The sequence below is a fragment of the Callospermophilus lateralis genome, chromosome 2, assembly GCF_048772815.1.
Source record: "Callospermophilus lateralis isolate mCalLat2 chromosome 2, mCalLat2.hap1, whole genome shotgun sequence".
Classification (NCBI taxonomy): Eukaryota; Metazoa; Chordata; class Mammalia; order Rodentia; family Sciuridae; genus Callospermophilus; species Callospermophilus lateralis.
This window is the reverse complement of record NC_135306.1, coordinates 2,652,586-2,664,579: the sequence shown is the minus strand read 5'-3', so window position 1 is coordinate 2,664,579 and position 11,994 is coordinate 2,652,586.

Genomic DNA, 11,994 nt, shown 5'->3' with positions numbered 1-11,994 from the left:
GCCTGTTTCCAGGCTGTCACACCCTGCCCCGGGGCCAGCACGGTTCCTCAGCTTGCTCGGGAGCATGTGATGTCACCACATCGGTCGTCTCTCCCGGGTTGTCACGGGCACGCCCACACGGCCTCTCCATTAACTCGTGGGGGCGTCTCCAAGCTGTGCTCCTTAAAGCACATTTTGCTTATAAATGGTTTTTTTTTAAAAAACCTTATGACTCCCTTACAAGTCGATTTTCACTCTGTCTAGTCAGTCTGCCCTGGGGACACCCAGGTCACCATCTCATGTTTCCCCCGCGTCTCTCCTCCAGAGTTTCTGGCTCCTGAGTCCTCCTTCTGCCATGGCCTTTTGAGGGGACACTGTCTCTACCGTGTTCTCATGGGCCTAGCCTGGGGACGCAGTCTGGGGGAACCACGGGGGAGCAGGAAGGACGTCAGCCCTGGGCAGGATCGTCTCCATTCGGAGAGGCCTGTTAGGGATCAGCTCTGAAATGAGTGACCTGGGGCTCTGTCAGCAATAAAAGAGGCCAAGAGCCTCCTCAAGAGCTCAGAGCCCTCGGAAGGCCCGGCTCAGAGTCCAGCAGCTCACAGCCTCTGCTCTTCTTTTGGGCCCATGTAGCAGGTGTCCTTGAGAAGACTGTCCAATCGCAATGTTTGTGGCTTCTTTGGCAGGTCTTCCTGGGCCCCGCCTTCCCACCCTGTCCTGGACCCCAGGCAGAAGGGAGGTGCAGCTGCTCCGAGGTACACACGTTCATGCGTGTGCACGGTCTGAGCCACAGGGCTCGAGCAGGCCACTGTCAGGGAATGCCCCATCTTCCGTGATCCCCAGAGTGGTGCAGAGGGGAGTGCAGGTGACCCAGGCTGCAGAAATGCATGTCTGGGTTCTAGGGGACTCTGGGCATACCCACATCTGACACTGGGCATCACACAGAGGTCACCAGGGGCTGCAGAGGCTCCTGCTCAGCCGGGGCTTGATACCTGTGATTGGGGCCACCAGCCCTGCTGGCCAGGTCCTGGAGGCAGGTAGGCAGAAGGTGTGTGCAGAATGCCAAGCAGGGCTCCCCGAGATACTGCACACACAGAGGACAGGCCCACCTCTTCACAAACATTCTGCTGTGGTCACAGGGCCACGTGCTCACGTTCAGCTCTGGCTCCTGCCCTCCGATGAGGCGACCTGATTGCTCAGAGCCCAGCTTCTCCAGACACCCATCTTCCAATAGCACTTGGGGCAGGTGCCAAGCCAGCCCAGCCACCAAGGAGAGGCAAGGGACAGACACTGAATCAGCACTCAGAGCAGGGGACCAGGCTCTGCCTGCTGGAGCCCACGGGGTAGAGACCCAGACGGCTGGCCCCTTGCATCTGCAGAGGCAGCTCCCAGCCCCCAGCCAGCTCCCGACTCTCCCTCCGCTGGCTGGGAGCACACCCCGCAAAGCAGGCCTCCAGGGGTTCCCGGTGGCATTTTCTTGGGTTACAAGTCTATCCAGCCATATCCCAGATTTCCCTCGGCACCTGCTTGGCACAGCAAGTGTGCCAGGAAGTGTGCCAGGAAGCACAGCGTGAGCAGGAGAGCCCCAGGCATGTGGCGGCGGTTAGCACTCCTCCTTCAAGGAGGAAGCGCGGAGCAGCCTTCTTCCTTCCGTGTGCGGCGGAGGATTCGTTCGCTCTGGAATCTCACCGTCAGATAAGACAAAGTCGAAAAGGGAAGTATGAATATGTAGCATCTGCGCCCACAGCCATACACACGGCCACCACAGGAGGACACAGAAACTGGTTTGTTTCATAGAAATGAGGAAGTCAGCATTGACGATCACGTTTCCTTCAGAGCTCTGCCTGCACGTTGGAGCCACAGACGGACATGTGGCTGCCTTCCTCCTGGCCTGCAGGTCGCAGCGTCACCATAACCCACTCACAATCCTGTGTCCCTACTGCCACACTGGGAGAGGGGCCCATAGCAGGCACCGTGCGGCTCTGCCTCCAGCCCACAATCCACCTCCCCCTGGATGGTCCCCCACAGCCCCTGTGAAAGTCAGATGGCCTCCTCCTTGGGGTGCCCGTTCAGGAGGCCTCCGGGGGCCCTCCCAGGCCTGGCCCCACAGGAGACGGCACACCACGCATTGCTCAGGGGAGGACGCGGCGTTGACGTGCCTCACTGAGAGTGTCAGGTTTTATGCTTTAAGACAAAGGAAGTTGTTTTTAAATATTCCTTTGTTCTGGGTGACACGATGATAGAGGAGCCACACCACCCACAGGGGCACAGAGTTGGGACCCTGGATCCTTGGAATACACACTCGTTTGTCCCTGAAGCATCCTCTTCCTCTGACTCCACCTCGGGTCAGCCGTTCTCTACAGAACCCTGGGTCCTTGTCATAGGAAGGGTATTTAGAGACCATAGTCTGTCTGCCAAGGGTGCCCATTACTACTGAGTGGTCATTGTCTCTAGGTGTTGTCAGTGGGCAGAAGTCACACACACACACACACACACACACACACACACACACACCGTAACATCTTAGTACTATTTCAATGCCAATGGCAATATCTGCTGTGTAAATTTTCCCACTTTACATTTGTGTCCCACCCTGTGTGTGCACCCCCACACACACATGGCCTTGAAGTCACACTGGCAGCAGAGTGCCACCACTGACAGCACAGCTGCTGGAGAGCTTCGTGAGGCCATTAGGTCAGCACGGGGTCTCACAGTCGGCTGAGGCTAATTCACAGGGAGGCACAGGCAGAGGCTGTGGCTCCGCCCTCCACCCTCCCTCTCACACAGATAACCGCACACAGCCCCCACTGCCCGTCCCCGCCCCCCGCCAGATGAGGCCTGGTCCACGCAGTTCTGCGTCCTTCTTCTCCACCAAGGTCCCTGTGATCTTGCTGGAACCAAGAGCTTGTCTTTGCTTTGACCTCTGCTCTGAGTGTCCATCTGTCCCCTGCTGACAGACACAAGGGACATTTCCACAAAAACACGTTTTTTTTTCCTTGAGGTCAGACTCAGAGGTCCAAAGTCAAGGCATCCCCAGGCTGGCTGCTCCCGGGCTCTGGGGGTGGGGATATGTTTCCTCTACCTTTTCAGCTCCTAGTGGCCACGGGTGCTCATGGGCTATAAGGCCACAGTGGACATGGAGCCAGGGCAAGATGAACCTGTCCTTGGAGGTTGTGGCTGAGGGACAGGGATGTGAACCAGACGGGTCTTTGGGTTATTTCAGAAAGGGCAAAGCATGTCCTGAAGCAGTGTCCCCCAACCAGGGGGACCAGCCCCTCCTTCCTCTCCTCCACGGAATATTCTGGAGTGTGAGGGGCAAGAGAGAAAGACTCCAGAAGGCAGTAGAGGCTGGCCAGCCCCCATGGACCCAGAGGCACTACTATCCTCTCTGTCTGCCCCAAGGTCAAAAATCTCACCACCGGCCATTCTGACAGGTCCACCTTGTCCTTCAACCTCTGAGCACAGAGCAGCTTTCAGATCACTGGCCTGCAACACGGGGCGGGCAAGATCTGAGGACCACAGTGCCAGGTCTAGAGGAGGGACCGCAGCTCAGCAGAGGCCTGGCCAGCCGTGCCCCCTGGTGCTCAGCTCTCCCCTGCTGCAGGAGCTTTGCCGTCCAGCACCTGGTGTCCCAGCACCTGGATCAGGGCTGCCGCGGTAGAGGGCCGCCTGACGACACTGTGCAGCCATCTTCCAAGAGAGGGAGGGCTTTGGCCTCTGCGACCTCCTCACATCCCTGAAGACTGGTCCTGGACAGCCCACTTCTCCCCCCAGAAAGATCAGGACCTCGGCCCTCCCAGCCACTTGGGTGAACACATGGACAGCAGGGCTAGTGACCAACAGGACCCAGCCCTGGCCCCAGCAGGCACAAAACACCTGAGAGCCACAGGGACTGAAGGGTCACCTCTGAGCAAGACTGGACTGGGGTCACCCCGATGCACGAGGTGAGGGCACGGGGAGGCTGGGCTCCGAGGCCGGGGAAGGACGGGGCTCTCTCAGGGGGTCAGACTGGCCGGCCCGTGGGAAGGGGCTCCTGCTTTCTCCCTATGTCAGAAGAAACCCCAGGAGAGGAAAGAACCATAAAAAAATCCAAACAAACTTCTTGAAGAAAACGTGAGATTTGCCGGTGACGGTCTGAGTAGTGACGTCCTAGCACCAAGAGTGCACAGAGGAAGGCGCTCCCTCCAGAGGGGGAGATCCTTTACAGAGGATACCCGGCCGAACAAAAGTGGAAGAAACGCATTTTAAATGCAACAAAAGGCCAACTTCCTTAATGAAGTCCTCTTATGAATCCAGTAGAAAAGACCTAAAACCAGGGGAAAAATAGAAAAGTGAAGAGTGTATTGGGTGGAGTTAACAGAAAAGGAAGTAGAGATGGCTTCTAAATGCAGGGAAGCTCAGTAACTGGAAATGTGAATATGACACCGTGTGGTGGTGGTTAGAGCAGGCTCATAACCTTGTGAAGGGAGCACTGACCAGCTCTTTGAGAGATGGTCCAGTACCTTCCAGAGGATGAAGGCACGCAGGACTTGGGTTGGACATTTCAGCCTTCCACTTTCCTCTGTGAGCTAAGACACAGGCAATTGGTTGAAGTGATTCTAGCTGCAAAATATCAGAACATATGTCCATCAGTGGCCAGTCAGTCCAGCATGGTACAGCTCATGCAGAGGAATAGCATACAGTCATCAACAAGAGTGAGGCAGGGCTGTCGGAATAACGGGCAAGTGGACAAGGTGTGTGTGCACCTGTGTCCCTAAAGGAAGGTGCCCGACACATGTATATATGAAGGCGTGTGTGTGTATACATGTGTGAGCCCATGGGAGGATGTGTGTGCATGCGCTGGGTGTATTCGTACACACATGTACCTATACATAAGCAGCTCTGCCCTGTGACTCTTTGATTTACTGTTGGAAGTTTGTCCAAGTCAAAAACAAAGAAGTAAGTAAGTTGTGCCTTCCAGGACCCTTTACCAGAGACAGAGCCTGTGACCTTCTGGGAGGCCAACTGTCCTGCTCCTGTGCTGACCCCATCACCTGCCAAGGGAGAGGGCAGAGGCAGAGGGACATCACTTCCCCAGGGCGTGGGGGCCACAAGAGCTGCAGAGGGCCCACCTGGGAAGGTGGCTTGGCAGCAAGAAGCCTGGCTCCGAAGTGAGGACCCCCAGACGCTCCCCTTAGCTGTCGGGATGTTGCCTGGTAAGACACCAGCTTAGGGAGACCGGGCAGCCATCACTACAGCCAGTCACCAGGGGCAGAGCCGGGGCAGCCCTGGCCACCTCTCCAGTACTCTCTGTCCTGCTGCAGATTGGAGGAGTGAAGCTCCTGGTGAGGATTTCCGCTGGCCCCGGGCTGGCGGCCGAGGCTGGAAGGGCAGAGTCGGGGTGGCCATGTTGAAGGCAGGGGGAGGCTGTCTAGTGCTTGGGATGGGGACCGACAGCCCAGCGGAAGTGACATTGCTGCTCGTGGCACAGTGGGTCTGTGCAGGGGCACCCAGTGAAGAAAAGCAACAGAGGGACTCACAGGCAGGCACAAGAGCAGGTGCCTAACAGCTCCCACGTGCCCAAGGACGTGCCCAAGGACGTGCCCGAGGCAGAGCCGCCCTGGACGGCACAGCACACCTGCTGGGGGGCCGAGCCTCAGGCTCTCTGGCCCACGTGCCGCCCTACATTCCCACAGCACAGACTCTGTGCTAAACGCTGAAAAACCAACCCCAACAGAAATTCGGCTAAGTATAGACTGTTTTTGTGCCACCCCCTCCCCCTCTCCCCCTCCCCTCCCCTCCCACTCCCAGACGTGCCTGTGTGGGTAATTAAGGAGCGATTTCCTTCTGCCATTTAGAGAAACAGGCTGCCTGCAAAGGAAGGTGCTTCAGGTAAGGGAAGGCGAGCACCCTGACCCTCTGAGTGCGAGATGCCCGCGTCTTCCGCGGCCACCCCGACCAGGTGCGGGACCCCAGAGACAGAGCGCCATCTGCCAGGAGCACAAACCATGTTGCACACAGCACCTGGAGAAAGATGGTGCACCTGCCAGGAACACCGAGACGCTCAGTCAATATTTCCTCTCCGTGACGACACGTAGCAGGTCACATAGACCACCAGTGCTCCCCTGGACGGGGACACTGCCGACTTGGAAAATGGATCCTGGGGGACCCTCATCTGAAAACAAGTCTGGCCACGCAGCTCCAGAAAAAGCCGCCTGCACCTGAGCCCAGCTCAGCCAGGAGCTGCACAGATTCGAGGGGGGAGCTGACCCCATTCCCATATCCAGAAATAAAACCACCCCATCCTAACGCCCCTCCTCTATATCTTTTCCCCAAGTACGGGGCATCTTGCTTAGGTGCCCACGCCAGCCGGCCTACCATTCTTGGTTTGTGTGCAAAGGTGAGAAAACTCTATTACCAGAAACCAAGAAGCTCCCCGAGGGGCAGCCCCCTGGCTAAGGTGACACGGGCACCTGCTGTGGGGGTGGCCACCCAGGCCTCACGGCCTCTCTCTCCAGCAAGATGAGCTTCTGAAGAGTCAAAGATGTGGCTCCTCAGTCCCTGCAAGAGAGGCAATGCCTCTGTTCCCTCCAAGGCAGGAGGCCAGCTGTGAGGCTGGCCTGCATCTGTGCACGCAGCTGGACGGGCTGGGCCTTCAGAGCATAAAGCATTATCCAGTGTCCAGTATCCAGTGTGGTAGGAAGCCTGCTGCCTGGGAACAGACTGGCGGGGGGGGGGGGGGGACAGGGACAGGAAGGAGAGTGCACTTCAGTGGTTCAGGAGACAGTGACGGGGGCTGACGCTCAAGGCTTGGTCTCAGGGATGCCCAGAATGGTGCCCCATTCCCGAGTGTAGTTTACAGATCTTTGTAAACAAACTTGTGGAAATTAGTGGAAAAATCTAGGCCCTGGTGTTTACAGTTCTCAGTTTTTGGAGGAATGGATGTTGACTTTCCTTGCATCTATGTAATTACTACAGGTAAAGTCAGGGTAATAAATACATCATCTGATCTCCTGGTACATAAAACAACACCCTCTTCATGTGTCTGAAGCCCCAGCTAACTCTCAGCCCTGTGAGGCCACGGATGGAGACGTGGCCATACAGGCTGAATGTTCCTTGTCTGCAATGAATGGGATCAGAAAAAATGTTAGATTCCAGATTTTTTCGTTTTGGTTTTTGATACCAGGGATTGAACTCAGGGATATCTACCTGTGCCTCCAGTCCTCGGCATCCCTCCCCTGCCACCCTGGGGGAAGTTGAGCCCCAGCACAGCTCTGGTCCACTCTCCTAACTGTGATGACTCCACAGCCCCTGGCCGCACCTGCCCAGGTCCAAGGCCTTGGCCAGGCACAGGGCCCTGCCTGGAGCCAGCCAGGAAGGATCGGCACCCACAAGCAGTGGATGCTCCCAGCTCATGTGAGCTCAGGGGACGCTGTGCCTCTGCCTGTCCCCTTCTCTGTCATTCTGACTCAAAGGAGCATTTTCAAGCTGCAGAGGACTTCAGCTGTGCGTCCCCAGGTGCCCCTGGGCCCTCTGTTAACACTGAAGATGGGCCTGGACCCTCACCCTGCCCTGGGTGGCTCTGGACCTGTGTGTGCCTGGATCCTGGATGCCTGGGGTCATCAGGCACCCAGGGGACTGACACTCAGGACTGAGAGGGGAGAACCAAGCACAGAGAGCAGGAGACGTGGGGGGCCGGAGACGTGGGGAGCCGGAGACGTGGGGAGCAGGACAGGGTGGCAGCAAACAAGCCTCCAGATGGGTGTGAACTGTCACCCGTGTCACCTGGGTCCCACTTCTCAGACCTCATATCTGACAGAAGGCCTCGTCCTCTCGGGTGGCTGGACAGATGCAGGACTCTGTGAGCTGGCACCTGCACAGTCCCCAGAGGCTTAGAGCTGAAGCCCCAGGAAGTGTGGCCTAGGTCACCAAGACGGTCGTGGCTATGAGTCAGACAGGAGCATGAGCCACACTGAGAGCAACCCACGGACACCACGGGGGCATGGACAGGGAGCTCAGCTGGCTCCGCAGAAAGGGACCTGGGGTGCAGCAGAGAGGCGCTCAGCCCTCCTTGGGCATCTTTTAAAAATGCAATCCATTATTTAAAGTAGCTTCAAAGATTTAAAGGTCTTAATACCGTCAAGAAAAACACTAGGTAGAAAAGAGTTCCCTGGCCGGGCACCCTGAGCTCTTACAGGATCAGAGGAGTGGCCTACTCTGCATGATGTTAACGTCCACCTGTTCACCGGCCACTGCAGTAGGTCTTCCAGACACAGCCACCGTGTTGTGTCCCATGGTCTTTCTGCAGTGTGGTGGCGGCCTGTGTCTTCTCCCCTTGATCCTGGGGAGTTCAAAGGACGTGTTGTGCTGTGGCTTCCAAGAGCTGGTCACAGGAACGCCACGTGCTCACACAGCAGCCATCTGGGCAGCAGCCAAGCAGCCACATGGACATGCCACAGGCAGCTGTGGCCAAAGCCCTGGCTGTGGTCCCAGATGACAACCAGCCCAACAGCCAGGTGTGTGAGTGTGGCGCCTCCAGAAGAGCCCTGTGACCACAGGACACAGCCACCCTGGCTGATACTCTGAGCAGAGCACACTGAGCCCTCGGGCTCCTCTGCCTCACGGTGTGTGAGCAGAGAAAACAATGAGGAGCCACCTGGAGAGAGGCGCTGGTCCGGCAGGAGAGGTGCTGGGCGGAACAGAACATGCTTCTCCAAAGCAGCTGCTTCTATAACCAAAACCCAATACAGAGACCCTTGGCCTTGACACCAGGTGGCAGGAGGGGGCTGGAGAGCATCAAGGAGACCGTGGTCAAGGCGAGGAGGACTGAGGGTCCTGGTGGACACCCAGAGGGTCACAAGAAGCTGGGGTGAGGGTTGGAAGGCAGTGAGATGCTGTTGGAGGCTCTGAGGACCAGGACCTCTTGGTGTCACGGCTGCAAGTCTGGTACCATGGGGACTGGCAGTTCCATGGAGAATGAGAGACGAACTAATGAACCTGGTGAGCTGGCACAAGGGGGCCGGATGAAGAATCAGAGAGCCGGCGCGCTGCGTCTGAGCCACTGTCGGACGCCAGAGGAGAGAGGGAAGGCAAAGGTTGTCCTGCCCAACAGAGGCCCAGGTCTGTCTGCATCTGAGAATAAATCTGCCTCCGCTTGCCTGCCTGCCCAGATGGTGAACAGTGACTCCAGGGTTGACCTCCAGGAGAGACAGATAAGCCCGTCTCCCACAAAAAACAACCATAAACGTGGGATGCAATACAAAAACACGATGATCTGAAGCCTCCTTGGAGGGAGCACAGGGAGGCAGGAGCGGGGACAGCTGCGCAGCAGAGTGTGGGAGGCTGTGTGGTCCCAGGGCTGGCCGGGCAGCCGCCCTCCAGAGGGAAGCTGCTTCTCTTTGGCTGGAGGAAGCACGGGAAGGAGGCTGGGCCTGTAGGACAGTGGGACAAAGTCAGAAAAAAAGGGAGCCCAGAAGGGGAACCCCACGTTCTGTACAAAAACTGCCCGGGGCCTGGGCTGCACTCAGGGCACACCAGGGTGGGGCAGGCGGAAAGTGGCTTGAACTGAGGTTCGGCTCTGGTTGTGATGAGTCATCCGTGTCCACTTGACTGGGTCTTGGGGTGCCCAGATATTCAGCTAAGCAGCGCTGTGGGTGTGTGTCTGAGGGTGTTTCGCGTGAGCTCAGCAGTTGAATCGGTGAACAGATTAGAGCAGACCACCCTCCCCAGTGGGGGGCCTTGTCTAATCCTTAGAAGGTCTGGATGGAGGAGGAGAGGAGAAGGCCCTGTCTCCGTCTGCCTGCCTGACAGGACATCAGGCTTCTGCCTGTGGACTGGGATTCACCACACAGATCCCTGGGTCTCAGGTCTCTCCCGAGGCTCCCCCGGGCAGAGGGCAGACCGCGGGACTTTTCAACCTACATGACCCTGCAAGGCAGGCCCTCGTAAAAAGTTTCTCTTATTCTCACTCTCTCTTCAGTTTGAATCTAACCAAGTAAATTGGCTATTATAACAAAGATATCAATCCTCTTTGGAGTAATATAATAAATCAGAGTCTTGCAACATGATAATAGTCCACAAGATTATCTGACAGTTAAAGACTCAGAAAAATGTGACTCATTTACAAGGAAAGGTTTCAAGAGGAACCAGTCCCCAGATGACCCACCCATTGGGATCACCAAAGACAAACAACTGTTTTTAAATATGCTCAATGGAAAGAGGGGAAAAATCATAGAGCAAAGAAATAGAGAATGCAAAAAATAGCTAAGGAGAAATTTTAGCATTGAAAAATAAAACAGCATTTCAATACTGATGGAGTCAATAGCAGTTTAGGGGTGACAGAGAAAATAATTGGTGAACTTGAACATAGAAATACAGAAACCACCCAATCTGAAGTAGAAAAGAACTATAAAAATGAACAGCATCTCAGAAACCTATGGCAATTTTTAAAAAATGAGCAATTATTAGGGTCTCAAAAGGAGAGAAGATGTTTCAGAGGAAAAAAAAAAAGTTAAAGAAACAGTTCCACAGTCTTACCAAATTTGATGAAAGACATAAATTTACAGATTCAAGAATTTCAGGGAACTACAAATAGAATACATTCCCAGGCACATGGTCGTCCAATAGCTAAAACCAAAGACAAAGGGAAAATGTGGAAAGCAGCAAGAGAAAGAAGAGAGCAAGAGAGCAACGAAACGACCTGAGACTTCTCATCAGAAATCGTGGAGAGTGGAGCAGCATCTTGACAGTGCAGGGCGGGCGGTGGGGAGGCACTCTCACGCAGAACCCCACAACAGTTAACACGTCCTTCAGCAGTCGCGGGCTTGGTAATCCTGCCCCAGAGGTGCTCGGGAGATTCCTCCACAGAAGGAAAACCATGCAGGTAGAACCCAGGTCTTCAGGAATGACGGTGAGCACAGGCAAGGTCAGCAGAGAGGTACATGGAAGGCCACTTTCCCTTAGTGTCCTTAGTACCCACTGATTGCTTAAAGCAAAGAGTGGATGGTACCTGGCAGGGCTGGTGACGTCCCTGAGCAGCCACATCCGGCAGCTGGCACACCCAGGGAGAGAGCCCTAGGGCTGCCAAGTGGTGCACGTTTAATCTTAAGCTGGCTGAAGGTTAGCTGGTGTGATGGAGCCACAGTCCCTACGTAACCCTGCAGTGAGCTACAGGCCAAGGGCAGCTTACAGAGTTCTAAGACGGGCCAAATTATCCAAGCAAAAGAAGAGAAACTGGGAGGAAGGAAGAAGAGAGAAAATTCCAGTCCCAGATGCTTTAACTGGGAACACAAGCAAATGTTTCACCAAGAAATGCCAAGTACATACACACTCAGAAAACAGAGGAGAGGACTTCCCCATCCCTGTTTGGGGCCAACCCAACCCTAACCCCCAAACAGACACGAAGTCCACAAGAACCAATGTGCACACACCCCCAACTCTCCTGAAGGGAGACGCCAAAGTCTTCAGCCAAATATAAGCAGCTCGGGAAATCTAGCCACTCACAGAGCCATGCAGAGTGGCCAAGGAGTGTTTGCCCTGGAACCCAGGGACAGTTCAACACTCGGATCCATTCACTGTAGGAGCAGAGGAAAGGAGACAGATAGGAAAAGCAGCTGAGAAGACGAAATGCAATAGAATCCATCCTAACAAGATGCTCCGAGAATCACATTTAGGAGGGAAGTACGAAGAACAGCTTCTCAAAAGCCTAACATCGCACCCAGAGGAGTTGGGTGCTCTCCTGTGGGACAGGGGGCAAGACGAGGATTTCTGCTCTCTCTGCTGCTATTCAACATTGAGCGGAGGTTTGAGTTGCCGCAAAAGGGAAACAAATAAACAAAAGCCCAGAGACCGGAGGAGATGTAGACCAGTCTCTCTCTGTGGGTAAAATAATTGCTAGTGTAACAATTGCTAAGAAGTCTGTAAAGCAGCTATGGGAACTAATAAGTGAATTCAGCAAGGGTGCAGGACACAAAGATCCGGAAATCAATTGTAGTTTTATATACCAGCAAACAATTAGATGAAACTTTAAAAATTCCA